Genomic DNA, 23,756 nt, shown 5'->3' on the forward strand with positions numbered 1-23,756 from the left:
TTTATAGAAGCATATTCTCGCATCTGGTGTGCTATTTATGGAATGAATTTGTCATTATGTCAGTAGTGGCATATAAACTTAGTTTGCAGCATAAATTAAGTATCATCATGCATAGTTAAGCTCCTGTCAGCGGCCCCCAACCCATCCACGTCGTCAACTAAGTAACACGATGGCTAAGTTATTCTATCTGCCTTCACCATCAGCCTACATCAATTTTATTCTCAGCGATGAAAGTCCACGGATTGTTTTGCCAATACAACAGGGACAAGCTAATCCTTGTGAGTGTGTCTTTAGGAAGCAGCCAATGCAGCATGTCTAGTAACCAGTCAGTCTGTATATACTCTCTTCATACAGTTATCTAAATATGAACTCATTTCTCAGCAGCTTGGGCTTATGCAACCGCATAAGCAATCTGAACATTCCAATCCATTTACGTGGAGTGAAGACGAAGATGAAGCAGAATGTCATAACGTGATAAGCTGCCGTGCGCCCTGAATGTATATAATTCCATGCCATTAAGTATTTGATGCAGACGTGTATTCTCAGGCGCTTCTTCAATGTGTTTATTAAGGTAGCCAGGATCGGTTTTTGTATTGATGACCCAAGGTTTGGACTTTCTGTATATGTTAAGCGTGGATATCACATCATGGAAACCCAGTATGCCGCTACCCTCTCATCTGAATTGCCTAATACTGTCCAGGATGTGGATGTAACACCGGCTTCTTCCTGCCCGGAGAAGATTCTTTACAATGAGGACATTTTCCTACGAGCATATTCCGGCTATGTATAGACAAAAGGGACCAACGTGGTAATAGTGATTCGTTAAGTTGTTCAAGTTTATTATAGCAGATTACGTGAGTGATGCATCAGTGTGTATGTCTTTTGCAATGGTTCTTCTCTCCTAGAAGTTTCACTCTTTTGTGTTGTAAGTGCTTCTGAAAAATAATTGTGAAGCCTTGTCATTTAATGTTTGCAAGTAAGGGTAAGTACCCCAAACGTTATATAAGCCTGCCCTCGCAGCTGGCCAGTTTCTCTGCTTTGTACAGAGTTCATAGTCGAATCATCGATGTTTCTAGTGATTTATTTTCATATTGAGTACGAGTTGCACCCGTTGGTGGATATGCACGTACGTTATTTAAATAGTGTTATTTCAGATAATCGTAGTTACCTAACAGGCGTCTTCATCATGCTATAAGTGTCTTATGAGTGAAACAATGTACAAGGTTATTAATTGTCTTGTGGAATTCTCACTGCCGAGCCACGAGCGTATCTCAGCCATTTAAAGTTTGCTTGTCCACCTAGCATAGGTTGGTTCATCCTGTTGTCCTTTTGTATCATGTTAGCTATTTTACAGCTAACTCAATTCTATACGGAAGTCATATTGTTCTCTCTCAAGCTCTTTCTTCTTAATCTGTGTCCAAGGTATCCCAGCCGCGTTCTTGATCTAGTAGAATTCAAGGCACAGAAGATTGATTACATGGGTCTATTATATTATAGTATGTCATAATGTTAATTATAGCCATATTTGGCATTTGTCCACCTACTGTCCACATTATTATGTCCTATATTCACTACGAGTAACTTTAATATAGCCTGATGTTTCTTTCTACAAGGTTGATTTGTCTTTTGTACTAAGTCAGTCATGTATAATGTCTAATGATAATAATGTCCTATCTAATCATATGTCTACCCGACTAGTCGTGGTTTTTCAAAGTCAGAGTACTCAAGCTAGCTATTTTTTTAAGTGTTTGCTAAAGCCATGGTAAACTAATCAGTATAATTGAGTGTTTTTGTTATTTTATGTGTGTGTTATTTTTACGTTTGTTTATCCGCTCTGTATGTTTATTCTCTCACTGTACCGTACAAGCATGTTCTGGGTGCATAGATGCACAAGATTGAGAGCCATGTGAATTTTACTTTATTCTACTTTATTTTTAGTACGAAAACATAACATTATTTTATTCCTACGCACGTAATAGTTATCAAACATTTCATATGTGGAAACTTATAGGTAAATAAATGTTACAACCCATATAATCCCACTCTTTATATTTAGAGAAAACAAACCTCACGAGTGTATCCTTGGTAATTAAGTTTTGATTTACTATCAGGTAAGGAAATCATGACACAAGAAAAGGGCTGTTCTCTGTACACTCGTAGAGTGTACAGGCGGCAGTCTCGCTTAGGTTGGATTCGTTTACCGTTGTATTTTCGTTTTTTTTTTTTTTTTTTTTTTTAATTTTTGCATTCTCAGGATTTCTTGATGCAGGTTTATCCTGTATTTGTTGTTGTGTGTTATGTTTTACTTTATTCCTGTGTTCCCAGCAGTTCACAGGTGGCGACCCCTTTCGTATAACTATTAACTCGGTGCTCCGGCACTGGGCGTTAAACTTAATTGTTGCTTTCCAGGGATTAGGGCCCTCTGGGGCGCTACAACTTACTGGGAAAATTAATGAACGAGTATGATCTCCATAAACCATCCTAACCGTATTTATAATATGGACGAAAGTAGACTTCCTCTAAATGACAGACCCCTAAAATTCTTGCAGAAAAGACTAGAAAACAGGTGATAAGTTTAACATCTCTTGAGCGAAGGGGAATGTAACGGTGATAACATGCTGCAATGCCAGAGGGTCTTTTGTACCTCCTGTAGTAATATTCAAAGGCGTACGCCAAAATCCGGACTTTAAAACCCAAAATCTCACTCACAACTTTTGTCCTTATAGTTCTGCCAAAGTCATGACATCAAAATGCTTTACCTACCTCCACACACAACACACGTATTACAACCACTCGATCGCTCTGATTAAAGGCCCTTAAAGCCAATTACCACCAAGAGGCATCTGAATTCACCAAAACTCGAGCTCAGTGATTAGTAAATCTCAGTTCTGCATTTTGTTCACTGAAGCCTGGAAGAGGACAGCTTCTGTTGGACTGGCAGTTAATGGGTTTTCATGTACCGGTATATATCCCTTTAGTCCACAAGCTATTGAAGAATTTCGATTCGCCTCTTCGGAAACGTATGGCCTTGTTACACATTTTGAGGAGCAGTCTTCTCGGGAAGAAGATCTTAACAACACGCCTTCTTCTTCCAGTCATGGCTCTCAAAACTTTGTCCCAACGAAGCCTATAGATGAACCCATACAACAGTTGTCGTTAAATGCGAAAGATGGATGATGAATTCATCTATTACGGCTCTTTTCCTTAGACAGTGTTCCTAACATTTTATTTAGTGTAGGCTTACATTCAAAAAGATAGATACAGATGACGCATATTTACAATTTGTGTACTTCTTTTCATTTAAAATTAGCATATTTCAACTACCGTAGAATTTGCAATGTAACTATTAAATAGTTTATACATAATTTCTATAAGACTTGCTTATTTTGTTAGTTATTCATATTACCCCACTCGTTATTCAAATTGCCCATCGCATTTACGTTTCTCGAAATTTCGACGGGGAAGTTGAATACCCAAATTTCACAATGATGTATCTCAGATACTATCTTAAGAAAAATTGATAAGTAATAGTAAGGTTCAAAGTTTTTGATCACAATTTTGTATTCGAATACCAATTACAGTTTCTGAGATATATGAGAAAATGTCTAAAATTATTCAAATTATGCCAGTAAAACAATTACTCGCCGAAAAACGCATGTTATAGTTAGTTACTACAAACAAGATTTCAATATAATCAGGTTCAGGGCATAGTATACAGGGGGTATACAGGGGTGGGCACGTAGGGAGCAGGTGCGTCAGCGATTTTTTTATTCAATTATAGTCAAGTCACTATTAGAAATTACGTAACGTTTGTTATTCCTTTTCTGCATTCGCTTTGCGCAATACCAGGTAAATTTATTTGTAACTTGGACTCTGCCATAGTCATTACATCTGACAAGACTTTTTTTAGGGCATATTAACAACAAAATGTTGTTATTCTGAGAGTTTATTCGCAAATATGGCAACCGCATGAAACGAAATATAATACGTTGTTACTCCTACGATACATTAAATGAAATGAAATGAAATCTTTAAGTTTTACGTTCCACTTTTATGCCGATTAGGCTAAAGGGGACGGTGATGATGAGAGATGAGTGAAATGGTGGAGGAAACGGGAGAACACTGAAAAAACCCACGAGCACGGTGTTTGTCCACCACAAAGTCCACACGGCGCGAGTTGGGATCGAACTAGGGATCCCAAGCATCGGAGGTGAACGCTCTACCACTGAGCCACCGCGCCCCTATTATGATACATTAAAGTTTGTATTTGCTAGAAAGAGTTTCTACTTATAATTCCAGTTGAGATAAATGATAAATTTGTAATAATAATTAAAGTATAAGTATATGTCTGTCTTCTTATCTCAGTAAATAGTTGAAGATAACATTTATAAGGATGTAGGTACGTAGCCTGTCTAATGATTATGGAGTAAACTGGGGCAGAGGTGGCTCAGTGGTAGAGCATTCGCCTCTGGTGCATGGCGTCCGTGGTTCAATTCCAGCTCGCGCCAAGTCAACTTTGTGGTGGACAAACACCCTGTTCGTGGATTTTCTTGAGGTATTCCCGTTGCCTCTCACTTTCTTCATTCCACAATTTCTTTCATTTCTCATCATCATCATTCCCTTTAGCATAGCCGGCATAAGCGTGGGACGTAAAACAAAGATTTCAAGTCATTTCTACATTGATACATGAATTACATGTTGGCCGTCTACTAGATAATTTCTTTAATCTTTCTTTGCCAATTAATGTATTTTTAGCAGTAAATTTCCCAAAAGATAACCTCCTCAAACCCAATCTGCACCCTTTGTCTTTTTTCTATTTGGTAAATTTTCTACGATACAGTTTATCGTTTTGAATCAATTAGCAGATATTTGCTGATTATGGTGTTCACCAAGTGAACCGAACTGAAGAAAAATTCGTTACGCTCCAACTTAGGTTTATAATATTTTCTTATTACAAATTAACTTTCAAAGTTGACATAAAGTGAAGCAGTAAGACAAAAAAAAAAAAATAAAATAAAAATAAATAAATAAAATAAAATAAAATAAAATAAAATAATTAAATAAATAAATAAAAAAAACCATCGAAGATCAAAGCTGTTGAGAATCTCCATTAGTAAACGAACAACTTTCTCTTCATTCAAAACTTAAACCAAAAGCTAATTTAGGCACAAGGTCAAAACTATACGAGATATGGGACAGCTACACATAAAGTTAATTCCATAACATCTTCAAGACATTAAAATAACTTCTTACAATATATGTTGTCTTTCCTTTAAAAGTAAACCAAATGAAGGACTGAACTTTCTATGTAGCGTTTAAACTCACCCGAGTTCTGTTGAAAGGAAAAAAAAAAAAAGAAAGAATCTGGTTGACATTCAAACGAGGATATTGTAAAGTTGTTACAAAGGAATCCCATTTATACTTTTTTCACCCTAATGAAACAACTATACCTTCAATGATTACTCAAAGTTGACATCTCCTTCCAGTTTTTGTACACGTGAGAAAAACAATACAACAACAACAACAACAAAACTATTAATAGTTTGCCTTACGTATTCTATGTAGAATTTATTTTCTACTGGTTTTAAAAATGAGAAACTATTTCTAAGATATTACGAGATGAATACTTCATGATAACTACACTTTAAATTGTTGCTGAGGAGAGAAGTATCTACTACAATAGAATAAGGAAGGAATAGAGATGTAATCGTTGTCGCTAATATAAGCGAAAAAGTAGAAACCATATTTCAGAATTCTAAAGAAGAAATTTAAAAGAGAGAGATAAGTATAGTACATACTGCATACAAACCTGACAATTTCTCGGAAATATACATTTAGACATTCTGAATTTTTTTAAAAAAAAGTTCAGTTAATTTACCGTTTTTGATTTAATCGTCTTCAATCCCAAGCAATATATATATTTGAGAAGTCTAAAAGAAATGATACGCAATCTTCACGAAAATAGAGTAATTATAGAGAAGTAGATAATCGGTACATACATTTTCAAGAGCATTTGATTCTACTTCTCCCTTCTGAGTAATTTCAACTGCAAGCAATTCGAAATGAAATGAAACGAAATCAGGGCCGGATCCAGAATTTCTGTTATGGGTCCACCAATAACTACCACTACATTTGTTTTGAATTTTTAAGTTTTTAAATGCCTTTACGCATCTGTGGCGTAAATGAGGGATGATACTTTGTTCAGTGAATCCTTTTCCTTCAACCTTTAGAAAATCGACTTAAACTATTGCTTTTGCAAAACAAAGCTTTCTTTTGAGCCTCAAAAGGACACATGACAGCAGAAAGTTTCGGAAAATGTTGCTTTTTCACTGGTAGGTTTTCATTTTAGATAATATATATTTACAGTCAAGGGGGGAGGTGCATGTGCCCCGGCACACCCTCCTAAATCCGGACCTGAATGAAATCTTTAAAGTTTTAGGTCCCAAGGTTATGCCAGCTAGGCTATAGAAGACGGTGAGGATGAGAAATGAATGAATGATATGGCGGAATGAAGAAAGTACGGGAGGACCCCGAGAAAACCCACGCACACGATGTTTGTCCACCACAAATCTTACTTACCGAGAGCTGGAATCGAACCAAGGACCCCATGCACCAGAGGTGAACGCTCTACCACTGAGCCACCGCGACCCGCGCAAGCAGTTCAAGTAGGTCTTAAGGCCTCAAATATTACAGACTCTGTATCTTATAAAAATCTAGGAAAACGGTTACGACAGTTTATCATGGATCGTATTTTTTAAAAGTTGTTGATTAATTCACACTTTTACTAATGAAGGATTTATATCTCAACCAATTAGTCAATAAGTCTTACCTTTGGTTGGAGACAACTTCCGAAAATACGTATACCTCAATGAAACTAAATGAAACTAAATGATAAGCTTCGTGAAAATGCGATAATTTCTAAGGAAGAAATCAAGTTAAACGTTTTCTGATTTAATATGTACCTCTGACTACTAGTAATTACTGACTTCAATTTAAATATTAAGTCTTAAACTAAACACACAGGGTATTATGCAGAGTCGTTTTGACGTATGATTAGTGACATGCTAAAGAGTTCGACTAACATATGTTTCCTGCAGTAATCAGGCCTTTAGTATGACACTAATCATATGTCAAAACGACTCTGCATCAATGTTTAATACTGGAAAGATATACAAAATTCATACTGGATTTTTTTTAACTAGGGTGTAAATTCACTCATTTTTCACCGATTTCTAACTTCAAGCCTCAAGGAAACTATTCGCCATATATATATATATATATATATATATATATATATATATATATATATATATATATATATATATTTACAAAAGCTCTTGTGGAAAATTTAATTTTTTACATTGTCAGATATTTGAAAGAAATAGCCAAGATTACTTCGCCAAAGGTAACCAAAGAAGAGAAATGTCCACTTATGGTTCAGAGTATTAACCCCAAACAGTCCCGTATCCAAGGGGGTTTAGGGAGACCGGGCCCCCCTAAATTTTTACCGGCTCCCCTAAAATTTTCACGGTAGGCTTGCAAATGAACTATAATATGGTAATGAACTAAAATATGGTTGAATCGGCCCAGCCTAACTTATACAGCCTCCCCTCCCTAAATTTTTGGGCTGACTATCGGCCTGACCCCAAATAATAAACCTTTACCCAGAGAATGTTACATGCAAAGTTTTATTAAAATTTTCAAGTTATCGTGGAACAGAAAAGCAGACAGATGAATAGCTAAAGATTTACGGATACATACACATCGGCAGATCAATGTTATTTGCAGTCTTCTAACACTATATTATTATTATTATTATTATTACTATTATTATTATTATTATTATTATTATTATTATTATTATTATTATTATTATTATGTGTAATAATACTAGGATTAATCAATAAGTTTTGCCTTACTATGAAAGATTTGATGTAGAAGAGTAAACTTTTCACATATTATTAGTCCTTTTACAGCCATATTATTATTTATATATATAGTCACCGTGCAAAGTAACAGTCTTCTGTAACTAGTCTTTCAGCTTCCATGGCCCCTCTTTGTAGAACATGTGAGAGTAGCTAGAAAACCAGTGCTCCACATCCACTTCTGAAGTGACTTCTGCATCTAAAGAGAAACAAACGTCTTCCTTTCTGCGACAGCGTCATTTTGAGAAACAATAAGTCTGACGGCGCAAGAACAGGAGAATATAGCGGATCGTGTGGTAACTGGTAGCAAGACTTAAAAAAAAAATCATAATGCGCTCTTATCGTGACAGCACCCATCATGAAATGTCTTCCAATAAATCCCTGTTATGTACTGTACCAATCACACTATGCCTATAGGTTAGTTAATCAGTAAGGGTAACCTCCTTGCAATCCAAGAAAATTGTGAATGAAGTCAGTCATTTTTTTTTGGGGGGGGGGTTCGTCCTCCGAACTAAAGCGTTCACATTTTACCTATTTCTTCCATGTTTTAATGATTAATGATGGACACATGTCACAATAAACGGTTTTCTTTATTTCATAGATCTTGTTTTTCACCACCTCCATATATAGAAACTATACCTATACCTATGATAGGACGACACTTTCACTACTTCCAGACCCTATATCTTCGACAGTTTTGAACCTAGAATTAAAAATGTCATAATTAGTCTCATGAGACCTTGAGTAGGGTGAACATAAATCAATATAACAGTTTAAAGGTGTTTAATTGCACTTTCACTTCAACTAACAATAACAAAACTCATATTAATTGAAAGAGTCATCTGTTCAGTTAATCTTATAAGTGTTCAATGGGAACCCGGTTTGTCACACGACACGCATTTAAAATGTAGACCAACTCCTCCCAATACTTCAATTAATATGTCTGGAGTGAGCTTCTTGAATCCTGTCTCTCATCTCAGACAGGTTAATAAGCAGAGGAGGTACATAGACTTAGTCCTTTATAAAACCCCAAATTAAGTAAAAACGCATGGGTTGAGATCTGGTGGTTTTGAAGCCCATCGAAGGAAAGCCCTATCATGAGATCTATGGTGATCAATCCAGCATTCAGTGACAACATCATTCAACAAATCTCATAAACAGTGATGCCAATATGCAGGTAAACCATCTTGTTGTCAAAGGAAATTATTTGCTGCATCTTGCAGTTGGGGAAAGAGCCATTCTCCGAACATATCTAAATGAGTCACTCCAGTTATGGTATATTCAGTGAAAAAGAACGGACCATAAACTTTTCGTCGGCAAAATAGCACGAAACACATTAGCTATTGGGAGTCTCGTTCACATTGTAAGAGTTCAAGAGAATTTTCAGTTCCCTTATTTCTGACATTGTGTGTGTTGACCTTACCACTAACAACAAGACGAAATGTTGAGTCATCACTGAACACAACAGGAACAAGAGCATCATCATTTTCTTGCTGCAACACTTAAATTTCGAAGTTGGAGCGCACATCATAGTCAGCAGGATTTAAAGCCTGTAACAGTTATAAACGGTTGAGACTCCTATGTAAGTACCTTCTTAAGACTTTCCATGCTGCTATCACTGGCAGCGTTTCTAACAGATTTTTTTTAAATACACACTAATTATTTGAAGAGCAAAACCATTATATTTTCATTAAAAATTATACATATGCAAAACAAAGCTTCTACTTATGAAAATATCTTTTTAGAACTTCGTAAGAAAGATTCTCTAACGAGCTCAACATTCTCCTCAGACACTCTTGGTCATTCATTACTTTAACTCTTATACAAATAGCCCGTCATTCCAAACTGGTTAAGTTACCCACAAATATTGTTGGCATTTAGGGGATCATGATTAAACTTCCTATGGAACGCAATAACTGTAATAACTGATTGAGAACTAGGAAACAGCAAAACACATTTTTTTTTTCTGTTGACAAGTCCCCATCTTTGTTACTGTCATGAACAAGCGGAAACAAAGAAAAGCCATCTGTGCGCGTGCATACAACTAAAACTGTCCTTTTCGCTCTTTAATTTGAGGCTACAAACAACTTTATAAACCTCATCAAAGTAATAATATAAAAAAAAATCAAGCTGCTATATTCATTTATGTAGACCCAAAGACATAACTTTCATCAACTGGTACAGAATTTCTATACCAGGGCAGAAACATATTGACCAATCCTTGTATAGTATATAAGCATATCAAATTACAAGAAAAAATAAAGTATTAGTTATATCTATGACAATTATTATCAAAATGATAGAAACACTAAAATACTACTGAAGGTGAATGAAACAATAAAATGATAAAAGTAACGTACTTAGCGGAAAAGAAGAAAGTACAAGTAAAATTACTGAATGTATAAAAGGTGGGTCACAAACATGTCTAAAAGGCTGTCTTGAGGAGAGCCGCGTGGAGAAAATTTTATCTCTACAAGATGCCTATATGATGTGTTCGAATTTCGTATGAAACTTCAACTTGAGACGAATTTCATTTGAGAAACACAGAAGGACGAACGCAAAATATACTAACACATAGTTACACTTGGAGTGCATATGGTAGTTTGCTAATATAAAATTTCATTCATGTGGACCTAAAAGAAGCAAAGAAAATGTATAAATCTGTTAGTAAGGTTATTGAAGTTGATGTGAAACAAAATATAAAGTTCAAAATCGATTACACCTAAATTTAAAAATATCAATACTCGTATCATAAACATTAGAATCTACCAATGAAATATCTGCTTGAGTTGAGCTATTTTCAAGGGCCAGAAAAATGAAAACTACACTACCTGTTTCATCATAATAGGTGCCATCTGCAACCACACATTTTTGCTATCGTTCAGTCACCGATGGATTCAGTGATGAAAGAGATATGGAATCTGTGGTGGGAAAGAAATCCTGAACCCACATTGCATTGCCAAACCATCGAAAATATCTTCCCTGTCAAAAAGTGATCAAGATGCAAGGAAGCTAGTAATCAGTGAGAGAGATATCGGGAAATACAGTGGGCGAGAAATGCTTTCATGCTGCAACTCAGAGCTTGTACCGTCCTTTGCGCGACACATGAAGACACCAAGTCTATTGACCACTGCAGGATGCTTGCAGACAAGTAAGGGTCATTTCATAGAAAATGAAAATGAAATCTTTGAGTTTTACGTCCCACGGTTATGCCAGTTAGGCTAAAGGAGACGGTGATGATGAGAGATGAATGAAGTGGTGGAATGAAGAAAGTGGGAGGAAACGGGAGAACCCCGAGAAAACCCACGAGCACGGTGTTTGTCCACCACAAAGTTCACTTGGCGGGGACTGGGATCGAACCTGGGACCTCAAGTACCAGAGGTGAACGCTCTGGACATTTTATAGAGTTCAACATTATAACGATCTGCATTGGTAGTTACACTTCGTCTGAGAAAGACAGTATGAATAACTTTCACTATAGACCACCATACCAGTACAAAACCTTCTGCGGGTTTTGGAAACTGCCCTGGACGTTGATTACAATCTAACCACTGTCCTCAAGGCCGTTTACGATTTTCATCCGAGGGTTCGTTTCCCCGTTGTTCCTGAGGAGGAGCACATCCATACATAATATTGATCAGTATCAACAGAGCTCACTTTGCTATGCTGTGATACTGAAAGGAAATTTGTCAAATCAATGCGGAATGGTGTATTCATTAGACATTCCAGGCTTTAATGCAATAGTAAAAATATGCACGTCTCAGATTGAATTCACAAAGAAAAATCAGCCGGAATTGTGTGTTCATCATATTGCGCTTTCATACGACCCATTCTATAATACAGTGCCTTCTGACTGCCTGAATGTAACCTCCATGTAACTCTGCTCTGATCGCCTCGTATATTCGAAGTTTCATAAAGTTTATTATATCTTGTAAAGAGTTCTGTGATTTTGGGACGCAAGATAGGATAGCTTGTCTTATCCCATGCTTCCGTTACGAAAAGAGTTTTGTCCAAATTTCACATTTTTAGCAATAATAAATGAAATGAAATCTTTGAGTTTTACGTCCCACGGTTATGCCGGTTAGGCTAAAGGAGACGGTGATGATGAGAGATGAGTGAAATGGTGGAATGAAGAAAGTGGGAGGAAACGGGAGAACCCCGAGAAAACCCACGAGCACGGTGTTTGTCCACCACAAAGTTCACTTGGCGGGGGCCGGGATCGAACCCGGGACCCCAAGCACCAGAGGTGAACGCTCTACCACTGAGCCACCGCGCCCCCTTTAGCAATAATAAGTAGGCAGCTGGCTATTGATGAGTAAATCACTTGAAACGTGAAATGTCGGATATCAAAAGTGAAATATTTAGAGGATTAAGGTCGGTAGTACTTTTCCGACCTTTTACGTCTAAATGTTGAAAAGACAACAGACATAATACTACTTTGCATTTCTTGAATTATTGGTAGGTGGACTACGAACTTTTTATAACTAAAGAGCTATGCTGTTTGGGTCTTACAAGGAGAAGGCAGACTTTGGTAAGTGAACAGTGTGGAAAGATTTTACAAGTGATTGAAAATTTCTATTGTTTTAGTACATTATAAACACATGTGAATTAATATTTTACTTATAGTTGCAAATGACTACTTTATTGGTTGAAGCAAAAAACAAATATAAAAGTTTGACTCGGACGGGAATTGAACCCGGTACCCTTTGCACTTGAGTCTCAGATTTTTCTCACTCTACCACGCCGTCAGTTGATAAGTTTGCGCGTCTTACGATATATCTGGCGAGTTGAAAACTTTAAGACGGGTTTTCTCGGTTATTTTTGGCCATTGCGCTCTCCCAGTTTGTAAAATTAACTCTTTATATGTGCACTATCACCTCGCAAAAAATGACCCTGAAGTTCGTTTACCAAAATCTGCCTTCTGCTTGTTAGATATGAACTTCCTCCAATTTGCACAAAAAGTTGACAACCTACACCTTATGTCTCAGGTCTATATATAAATCACAAATCTAACTCAGACTTAGAATTAGTCTCACAGGATTGAATATAGATTTTGTACGGCTTAAATGCTGTTAGGGTGTTATTTCTCTGTTCGATAATCAGCCATAGGTTAAAAATCTGTTTGAAATCAGTGATATGACCAAGTTAAATTGCTTGATTGATCTCTATTTATATTCTTTGTCAGTACGAAGGTTATAGAGTTCAAAACGGAATCTGTACAAATGTATCTTTCACCGGGAATCGAAACTGGGACCTCGTACACGTAGAAGACTCACGCTGTGAGCTATATTGACCAAGATAAAGAGCGGAAAGAAAGTCATTTTCAGGAAATTAATGATATTATTTGTTATTTGCTGTTAGATATGGCATTTTACTTTTCCTTCTCTCAGTCACTGTTTGCGGTATTATATCCTATTTTATCCTACTCTTCGAACTCACAAAGAAACCTAGAAAATGCAGACGAAAATGACTCATGAAGGAATTCTTAGCAAGAACTAACCTACCATCAAAATAATAATAATAATAAAAACTCATGTAATTACTACTTGTAAAGACAAGTGGGATAGGTACTCAACACACCCACAATGCAAATCACTTTTCTTCTTCAACACGGTCTCTCTGAAAAAAAAAATACAGTCTACACATGACTCTGGGAAAGAAAATTAAAGAAGACGAAACTCAGCACTATTACGAAAAAGCTCTGAAAACAAAAGAAATACTAAGAGCAACGAGAAGAAGGCACGTCTGGAAATGCACATTCATTGAATTATTCAAGATGCATTGAACCGACTTTCACGTAATTCTACTACAGTTAGTAAAAGGGCATTCGAACTTTGACCCTTCCCAGCTTTTCTTTCATTTTTTTTTATGTAAGACTTGTTTTCCAGGTTTTTGGATGACATCATTCGTTCCAATACAAACTCATTTTATTCTAAGTCACATGTAGGCTATACTGAATGTGTGGTTTCGTTTTCTTGAATAAGGAAAACTGAACAAAACGCATAGTATTTAGGTTGTCTGTTGTTTCTTCAATGACTAAAATGTGCAACTGAACATGTTTTTTTTTTCAAAGAAATGATCGCTTATCATGAAAATGGGATTCATGTTTCTCAGAGCTTAATGTTTCTTTTCTAATTAAGGGAAATAAACTTCCTTTTGAGCACCGGTGATCCCATGTTTTCCTGTAAATGCTCTCCCATATACGCTATGAGTTAGAAAGAGGTAGTAAATACAAAATAAGGTGCAGAGTAAGAATATTGGACCACTTTATAAAACTCTTTTATATCACTTTTCTTGGCGTAAATAATATCCCGCATCATTTTAGAGTCTCATTTTCTAGGGACATGCATATGTCCCATCAAACTGAAATGCGATAGGAATGATTCATATTCAAAAATGAAACACCAATCTTTGCTAGGCGATCACTACAAGCTAAGAATTGTATCTATTCAGAGTCAGGGTTGATCGTAGCTGGAGGGACCGTTCGGCAGCATGGATGTCAGTAAGTATGAAGCAAGTGGATTAGTTGTGGTGTGTTTGTGTGTAAAGGAAGACTTATTTAATCAATACATTTGACATAAATACGAGGGATGATCAGAAAGTAAAGTTACAAAGCCTGTAAGAAACGTGTATATAGACCTATTATTTCATATAAGCAATACAGCCAACAGATAATACATACAATTCGTTACTTTTCGACGTAGTCTCAATCAATTGAGGACTTGTTGTATCATGGGATGAATTTTAAAATGTAATCCTGGTAAAAAGAATCTAGTCTGCATGTTCAGCCATGTTGTCACTAAGTGTTTCACAAACTCGTTTGCAGCGTATCGACGGCCCCCTAGGTGCTCCTTCAAGTTCGAGAACGGGAGAAGTCTCTTGGAGCGAGGTCCGGGATGTAGGGAGGATGGCTATAACTGTGTTCAAATCTGTTGATGACGTGCTGTGCCGGCCACTGCGCTCCTCGTCGGTGACGTTTCCTCTACCATCTGCAAACTTTCGACACCATTCTGCGACAGTATGAAAAGACATTAGTCACTCCATAAACCTCTACTAGCTGCCGATGAATTTCAGCCGCGGTTACATGTTTCGACAACAGAAATCGAATAACTGAACGGACTTCCTCACGAGGTCAATTTCCTAAACGAGTCGCAATATGTGTTTACATAGACCTACAACTAGCACCGTAGGTGGTGGTTGGTTGAAACTCTGCACAGTTGCCAACTGCATGTATTAAAATTACCGCACTCGCCTCATTCCTCTATAATAGACGAAACTCCAGATACCTTAGTTTCTAATCACCCCTCGTATTACAACTTACCTAGCAACTGAGTCTTCATTCTGAGTTAATTATTGCATCTCTTCATTCGTTGCTAATCTTTTCTCTCCTTCGCTTTCCACCTTATCAGACAAGTTGATCAATAACGACAATTCTAGAAATCAACGCCATGTCTTCCTTGCTTTCATTTCAATTTACCCACATTAAACAAACTCCCTATAACAAGATTACAACACAATAGTTATAATAAGTTCTTACAATTGCTAAGTTAAAAGTAATAGCTATATTGTTATAATTCGTACCTGGCATTATGAACAGAGGAACAATTTTAAAATTGTTCAATGTAATCGCTCCCATTTCTATCACCTTCTACCACACGTTCTTAATGCGTCGTGCACCGTCAGCTCATCAAACTTTATCCCTCAGGGACCGGCATATGGCACTAATGATGACTTTGCATATGTCATAGTGCTTCCTGTGAAGTGGTTCCTTCGTTTTGACAAAAAAAGTCGTCACGAAGTCCCTGAAAACACTGTTGTCCACTGTCACTTCAATGTTTGGTCTACGCATGCTGTTCGTCTTTCCGAAGGGACACGGACAAAATCTCGCGGCCGAAACATCGCCGCCTAAAATCTCGAGCGGCAAAACCTTGTGTGGCCAGAATCTCGCAGTCCAAAATCTCGTGGGCCGCTGTGCCAAACCCTCGCCTGGCCAAACCCCCGCCTCCCAAAACATCGCGGCCCAATATTTCGCCTGACTAAAGCATCTCGTGCCCAAAACCTCGTCGCACGAAACCCCGTCAGGCCAAACTATAGTCCAGCCAGAATCTCCGGTGCCAAAAACCTCGCTGCCCGAAACATCTTGGGCCATAATCTCTCCCGGTGAAAACCTCTCCGTCCAAAACCTTGCGGATCAAAATCTCGCTAGGTGAGAAAACCTTGCAGGATGAAACCTCCTCTTAAAATTTACCCAACGAGTTTCTTAATATGCAATTTCATATTACAAATAATAATAATATAAAGGAGAAGAGACATAAGTAACATGTTTACTTTAGAGATTAGAAGCGTAAAAATATTCATGAGTTTAAAATGAATGGACATACACATGCCAAATAAACCACAATCTCCAATCCTTGGATTTGAAGTCTTGGGTGACCAAACTGAGTAAAACAACTTACAAGTTTCACATACGTGTTCAGGACCTCAATACAAGAAAAATGCGTATCTACGAATTTGGTCGGAAACGATTGATTATGGCGATAGAACTAATTAAAGATAATTAGTAGAGTTGGTTGGAGTTTGTTATAAAGTGACTACACAGAATAATAAAACCGACAAACTTCACATACGTGTAGTGGAAATGGTTGTTTTTCTAATTATCTTTAATTAGCCCTATATCCTTAATTAAGTGTTTCAGATCAAAGTCGCAAAATCTGAGGTCCTGAACAATAATGCGAAGTTTGTTGGTTTCTTCCTTGGTGTCGTCACATAGGCGTGATTACGTTCCGTGTAGTTTAGGCCAGAAGAGATTCTATGTTGCGAGGTTTTGCTCAGGTGAGATTTTGGGACACGAGGTTTAGGACGGCGAGATTTCGGGACGGGATTTTTTCTGCGACGATGTTTTAGTCAGGTGAGATATTGGCCCTGCGAGATTTTGTTCCGCGAGGTCTTGGGCGACGAGGTTCTAGCAAGGCGAGATTTTGAGCCACGAGGTTTTGGACGGCGGGGTTTTGGCCAGGAGAGGTTTTGCTCCACAAGGTTTTGTACCCCCCTGTCCGAAACATATTTTTATGGCACTTCTACCTTCTTCCTCTATTTTACGGCATTGCTCCATTTGACTGAATAACACAATGTGGTTACCACCCAGGACGCTTTATCGTCTCACATTCCTTTATCAGCTACAGAACTCTTTTAGTGCAGAAACTGAGCTCTCTGACGTGAGATCACAGTTGGCACTACCACATATATATTCTGCTTTTCGGCAGGTCCTGGGACTAATGAGGATTTTTTTTTTTAAATTTTAGATTTTGGCTTGGAAATGTTTCTTCCACTTTGGCGATCTTCAGCTTCCTCTTTTAACTCCCAATATTTTCTCCTATCTTCCAAATTATCCATCAGCTGTGTTCTTCTTCTTCCCATTCCTCGCTTCCCTTCAATCTTTGCTTCTATGGCGGTGTGAAGAAGACAATTTCTTCGCAAGGTGTGTCCAATCCAATTGGCCTTTCTACGAAGGATGGTGGCTAGAAGTGTCCTCTTTTCTTCTATTCGTTTAAAAAATCTTCTTTTGTTGCTCTCTCTGTCCATTTTATCTTCTCCATCTTCCTCCAACACCACATTTTGAGGCTCTCCAAATATTTCCTTTCTAACTCCCGTAATGTCCAAGTCTCTGAACCATACAGTCCAATGCTCCATATATAGCACTCGAGCAACTTCTTCCTAAGTCCAATATTGAGCCTGCTAGTTAAGAGTGATCTTTTCTTGTTGAATGCTTCTTTAGCTATGGCAATTCTTGACCTGATCTCTTTGGTGCAGTAAGCGTCTCTCGTTAAAATACTTCACATATACTTGAAATTATCAACCTCTTCAAGTTCTCTTTGTTCTACACTGATCCGTAAGGGCATGTTTCCATGGGATATTCTCATGACTTTCGACTTTTCGATGTTAATTTCCATCTATACAGTTTTCCGGTGTCAACTATTTTGCCAAGCATCTCCTGTAGTCCTTCCTCGGTTTAAGCTATTATAACCGTATCATCTGCATACCTGATCTTGTTAATGATCTGCCCTCCACTCTTAAAATCTCCCATTCCCATTAATGCTTCCTTCATTAAACATTCACTGTAAATGTTGAATAATTGGGGCGACAAACTACATCCTTGTCTGACTCCTCTTCCAATCTCCACACTATTGGTTTCTCCTTCATTCAAGCTCAGCTTCACTCGTTGTCCTTTGTACAGGTTTTGAATGAGTCGTCGATCTCCCCAGTTGACTACGATTTCTTTAAGTATTTTCAGAAGTTTCGTCCAATTGACTCGGTCGAAAGCTTTTCGCCAGTTGATCAAGCACAAACACAACTCTTTCTTTACATCAATAATTCTTTCTGATATAATTCTCATCAATCCAATATCATCTCTGGTGCCCTTTTAGTGCAGAAACAAAGCTCTATGACGTGAGATCACGACCATATATATATATACAGCAGATTTCAGATGAGAAGCGGCATGGCCTTGAGTTGGCTTTACGCGGCGTCCAATTGGCTTTAAGCGGTGTTGACAATTCGCGACAAGCAGTTCTGCACGCTGACTTCTCGCGCTACTGCGAATCTTGACAATAGCAGAGGCGCTTATTAGAAATATTGTATTAGCACATTAACTGTTCACTTTACGAAGTAGAGGAAAGAATTACGAACACATACGTGAAAACTACATCTTTTTATGACAACTGGTTGTCATGATACACGCTTTGAAAGGTTTCCATATAAAACAATTAGTAAAACGAGCGTTGAGTCCCGTCTAGTTTCCAGTGGTTTTTTCTTCGATTTGGAAATGGAACTCAACTTTTATTAAAGGATAATCAGGGGTGTAACCAACAGGTTGTTCTAGGAGAACATTACTTTCAGGGGGAGGAAAGCTTTTCACACATTAAAAACAGAACAAATGACCTATTTCAGAATATGAAAGCATTTTAACTCACCATGTATACTATACACATATTATGTTTTCTCGATGCTACCTTAACAAAAGACGGATCTTGACAGTACTGAAGTTGAAAAGCGGATTGTAAGAGATAAATCAATAAGCTATTCATAAAAAAACAAATGCTGTTTCTAGCAGTCTGTTTATCCGACTTTGTGTTTATGTAGGTTAAAATACTAAAGGGAAAAACTCGAAAAAATATCAACTCAGATATTATTATGCAATAATATAGTAGTGAGAGATCCTGGGGGGACTGAGGGAGCCAGGGCCCCTCATTTTATTTGTAAATGTGCAATATTAGCGTTAATTTGAATGCAATTTGTCTTAAAATCATCATATATGCTTTCTGCATCTGAATGCACCCCCCCAAAAAAAAATTACAGAGAAATCAGCGTCCTTGTAATTAGGTACAGAAACTGTATTTATGATGTTTTCCTTTTTCTTTTTTTAAAAATCGTATTTTATTATAAACGTTTCTAATTTGCATTAACTATTAAATAAGTTTACTAAACATATACTAGATGAACCTCATTTCGGGGCTGGAAATAGTTTGGAAAGTCAAGGCCCTCTTTTCCCCCGTTTCTACACCCTTGAGAATAGTAAGCGATCGAATTAAATAACAAGCCTCTGCAATTTGATTCATATATATATATATATATATATATATATATATATATATATATATATAGGCCTATATTCGATTCCCGGCGGGAGCTCATGTGGAAGAACAGAAGGTATGGGACATTCGTAATATTGTTTTGAAATTGCCTTCATGCAAGATTCTTCCTTATTCGACAGAAGAAACGCAGTATGATTTTTTTTTCTTCGTTTCAATACCTTACGTATGTGTGGCCAATTACGTACTCCTTCTTTACTCCTCTAGCAGGGATGCAAAAGCACCAGGCGTCTGAGTGGTGTCATAAATTATTGTAACCCAAAACAAACTCGACCATATCGTCTTGCTTACGAATCAGATGGATTGTTGTTGTGAGACCTACATCAAGTATAAGAGTATGTTATTATAGGAACAGACATGGAAGCAAAGGAGCTGATTGTGTGTGTAGGAACGCAACTTCTCTTCTAGCATAAACAGAATTTATCAGTGTCTAGGTTGCTTTCTTTCGTGGTAGTTCATTTGTTCTCCAAAATCATAGTTGACAATGTCTTTAAGGAATCCGAGTACAAGTGCGGAATTTTCTTTAAAAAAAAAAAAAAGTGCTACGAAGTGAAGCTCGAAGAATTATTTTTTGTGTTTACAATTTTTGGAACTCATAATAAAAAATTTACAAGAGTCAGATTCAGACAATGGCGAAATATTAATTGACATAGACGATAGTGAAAGTAGTGTTGAAGACGAACGTTTAGCAGTTCCACTGGAATAATTTAATAGGTAGGTTATTCAGTTGCTATATATACTTCTAGGATACACAGCCAAAATCTTTGAGTTTGCTGGAACAGTATATTTACATTGTGAATAATGTTGCCAATGTATGTGTAATAATCTCAACTAGAGGAAGAGCGAGAAGGGAAAGGGGAGTCCGAAATCCGGCAACACCGCGCGGAATATCGCACAGCATTGGCTACTGCCCGTGATGCTTTACATCTGAAAAACACAATAATTAAGTATTCTGCTTTTTGGCAGGTCCTGGGACTAATGAGGATTTTTTTTAAATTTTAGATTTTGGGTTGGACATGTTTCTTCCACTTTACCGATCTTCAGCTTCCTCTTTTAACTCCCAATATTTTCTCCTATCTTTCAAATCATCTATCAGCTGTGTTCTTCTTCTTCGTATTCATCGCTTCCCTTCTATCTTTGCTTCTATGGGGTGTGAAGAAGACAATTTAGGCTGTCCCAAAAGTAACTAGGTTACATTGTAGTTATAACATGTTGATAAATAAATGAAAATTTTACGTTAATGGGTATATATATATACGTGATTGAATGATATCAAAGCAAATATTTAATATAGTATCTATATATTCAGATTTATAGCCGCCCCAACGGAGGGCAAGGGAGCAGTTGTTCCTCTGGATTTTCTATACGTTCAATTCTTGGAAATACATGTCAAAACATATTAATTTGTTCTCACATACTATAGCACTTCCATAATTGCTGTTTTAATTTATTTATATGCATACGTGCATCAAAGCATATATATTTTAGTGACTGTGCTTGCGTATCAGTTTTTGCTTCCCCTTCGAATCGATGGAATCGATCTTTGTTTCCCCCCTGGGAAGAAATCATGCTGGAATCTCTCTTCAAACCCCAATTTTCTATTAGACTGAGTAGGTCCATGCCTAGAGCGCATAATCTTTTAAAAGCGCAAATTGTTTTTTTTAAAAAATCAGTTTTTTGAGCTAAAAACTTAACGGAGCAAGAGCAAAATAATGGTTCTTTTATATTTGATAGAGGCAACTTCACTTCAAGTTTTTGCGTAATAAATACACTAACAAGCGCTCACGTACAGCATTAACATAGCTTGTAGGGTCTATTAAGTAATATTTAAGTGTAATAAATTGTTGATTCGCTAATTAAGCTTCATACAATTGAGTTTTATTTATTATTTAGGAACGAACGGGTGGAGAGGTAGCGTTTAGAATTGTTGAGGAAGTGACGACGGCAAAAGACACCGAACTCCTAAAGACGCCTAGCCGAACTCCCAGAAGAATGCCTAAAGACACCGAACTCCTAAATGCAGCCCTGTCTATATTGATAAACGAGTTACGTGTATGACACCTACATTAATAAGTTCCTTAAACATCGCATTCCCTTTGTGAATTAACAACTTTCCAAACGCTTCTATATTCTTAATCCTGAAAAATATATGTATATAACAATTATATAAACTAAACTAGATTTTCATATTATCAGTAAAACTGTCAAAAATGCATCATTTCCACTTATAGATGGTCAGAAAGTCGAATATTGCCATCATTACGGAAAAATAACACAACATTTGTAGCTTATAATGTCACAAGATAACAGAACAGAGACTGATCAACTTTTCACTTGAAATGTTTCATCCATATATCTTGATCTTTGAAGAAAAATTTTGCTTTCTTTGTGTACAAATTATCTATTCAAATAATTTATAGAAAATGAGCCTAGACCATAAAACAAACAATAGTTTGATTGAATCTATGAATTCTCAAGGGAAGTAAAAATGTCTTTTATAAAAATGTTATATGTGCGATGTTGTAGACAAAAATACAGATAAAATGCAACCAATTGAGCAGACATAATTTATAGACATTCAAATGTATTGATTCTACGATTATTTTTGAGTTCATTAGGTAATATTTCTAAGACATATTATGCATCAATATAGGTAGTTCTGTAGAAGGTATCTAGTTAAATCGCTAAGGCATATCGAGAAGCGGGTTTGTGCGATCATTTCGTCGTCCCAAGAAGTTCCATCCATCAGGTTTCATCATCTCCGTTAACCTTTTATTCAAACCACAAGTGGTAGAAAAATATTTCTGCTTTCAAGTTTGATGAACACAGAACAAGAAGGGGCAGTTTAAGAGATAGGGTCAGTTTTCATTTTTAAATTGATCGGCATCGCAACAAAAGTTTTCATTTTAAAGCCGCATCTCCTAAAACCAGAAGAGGTAGAAATTTACTACCGTTTCCGGTTTCAGTATTTATCTATCATAGAGTAAAAAGGGTAAAACATAGGGAAAATTGTTTTCTTATAATCAACTCTGCATCCCAACTCTGGGTTAACCCTCTATTCATACAAGAAGTGAACTGAAATATACAGGGTGTTTCAAATCAACCAAAGATCAATGAATTGATTCCGGAAAACTGCCTGTACCATTCTCTTTACCGTTTCTGTCTATGGCAATCAGTGTTGAAACATGAAAGTGTTAATTTTTACCACTTCTGGTTTGAAAACGTAGGACATGAGACCTCTTCTCGGGATGCTGAATATACTCCTAAAAACCATTTGTCAATATCTCTTCCTGTTTTTCGTCCATAAGGATCAACATTAGGACTGTATATACAGGGAGTTTCAAAACAACACCGACAAAGTTTGGGAGGTGATTCCTGACACCAAGATAAGATGAAAAGTATACATTAACCTGGGTGCACAAATGCTTCCTTTCGGACTTGTAGACTACCGAAAACATGAAAAAATGAACTTTAAAATTCCATAGCTCCAAAACTGAGACCTACCGTAGTTGGATCAAGACTTCACTTAGGAAGTAATGTGTACATTATCCAAAAATATGTGTTTCAGATTCCTAAGGTATTCATGCAACAATTTTTGTAGAGGCACTTTGGTTACGGGCATATAATTTGAAGTACTCACCAACTACCTCTATAAAAGTACGTACCGCAGTACCGCAGGATTCTGAAACATGCATTTTTGGATAGGGCACATACTAGTTTCTAAGTGAAATCTTACTCGACTACGGTAGATCCCATAGTTTCTGAGGTATGGATCTTTAAAGTTCATTTTTTGTTGTTTTTGGCAGCCTATAACTCCGAAAGGAAACATTTGTACACCCAGGTTGGTCTATACTTTTTGTCTTATCTTGGTGTCAGGAATCACCTCCCAAACTTTGTCGGTGTTGTTTTGAAACTTCCTGTATATACAGTCCCAATGTTGATCCTTATGGACGAAAAACAGTAAGAGATATTGACAAATGGTTTTTAGGAGTATATTCAGCATCCCGAGAAGAGGTCTCATGTCCTAGGTTTTCAAACCGGAAGTGGTAAAAATTAACACTTTCATGTTTCAACACTGATTGCCATAGACAGAAACGGTAAAGAGAATGGTACAGGCAGTTTTCCGGAATCAATTCATTGATCAAACCATAACTTTCAGCTACTTAATTAAACCTCCAGTCAC

This window comes from Thermobia domestica, chromosome 5, assembly GCF_964235325.1.
Source record: "Thermobia domestica chromosome 5, izTheDome1.hap1.1, whole genome shotgun sequence".
Taxonomy (NCBI): Eukaryota; Metazoa; Arthropoda; class Insecta; order Zygentoma; family Lepismatidae; genus Thermobia; species Thermobia domestica.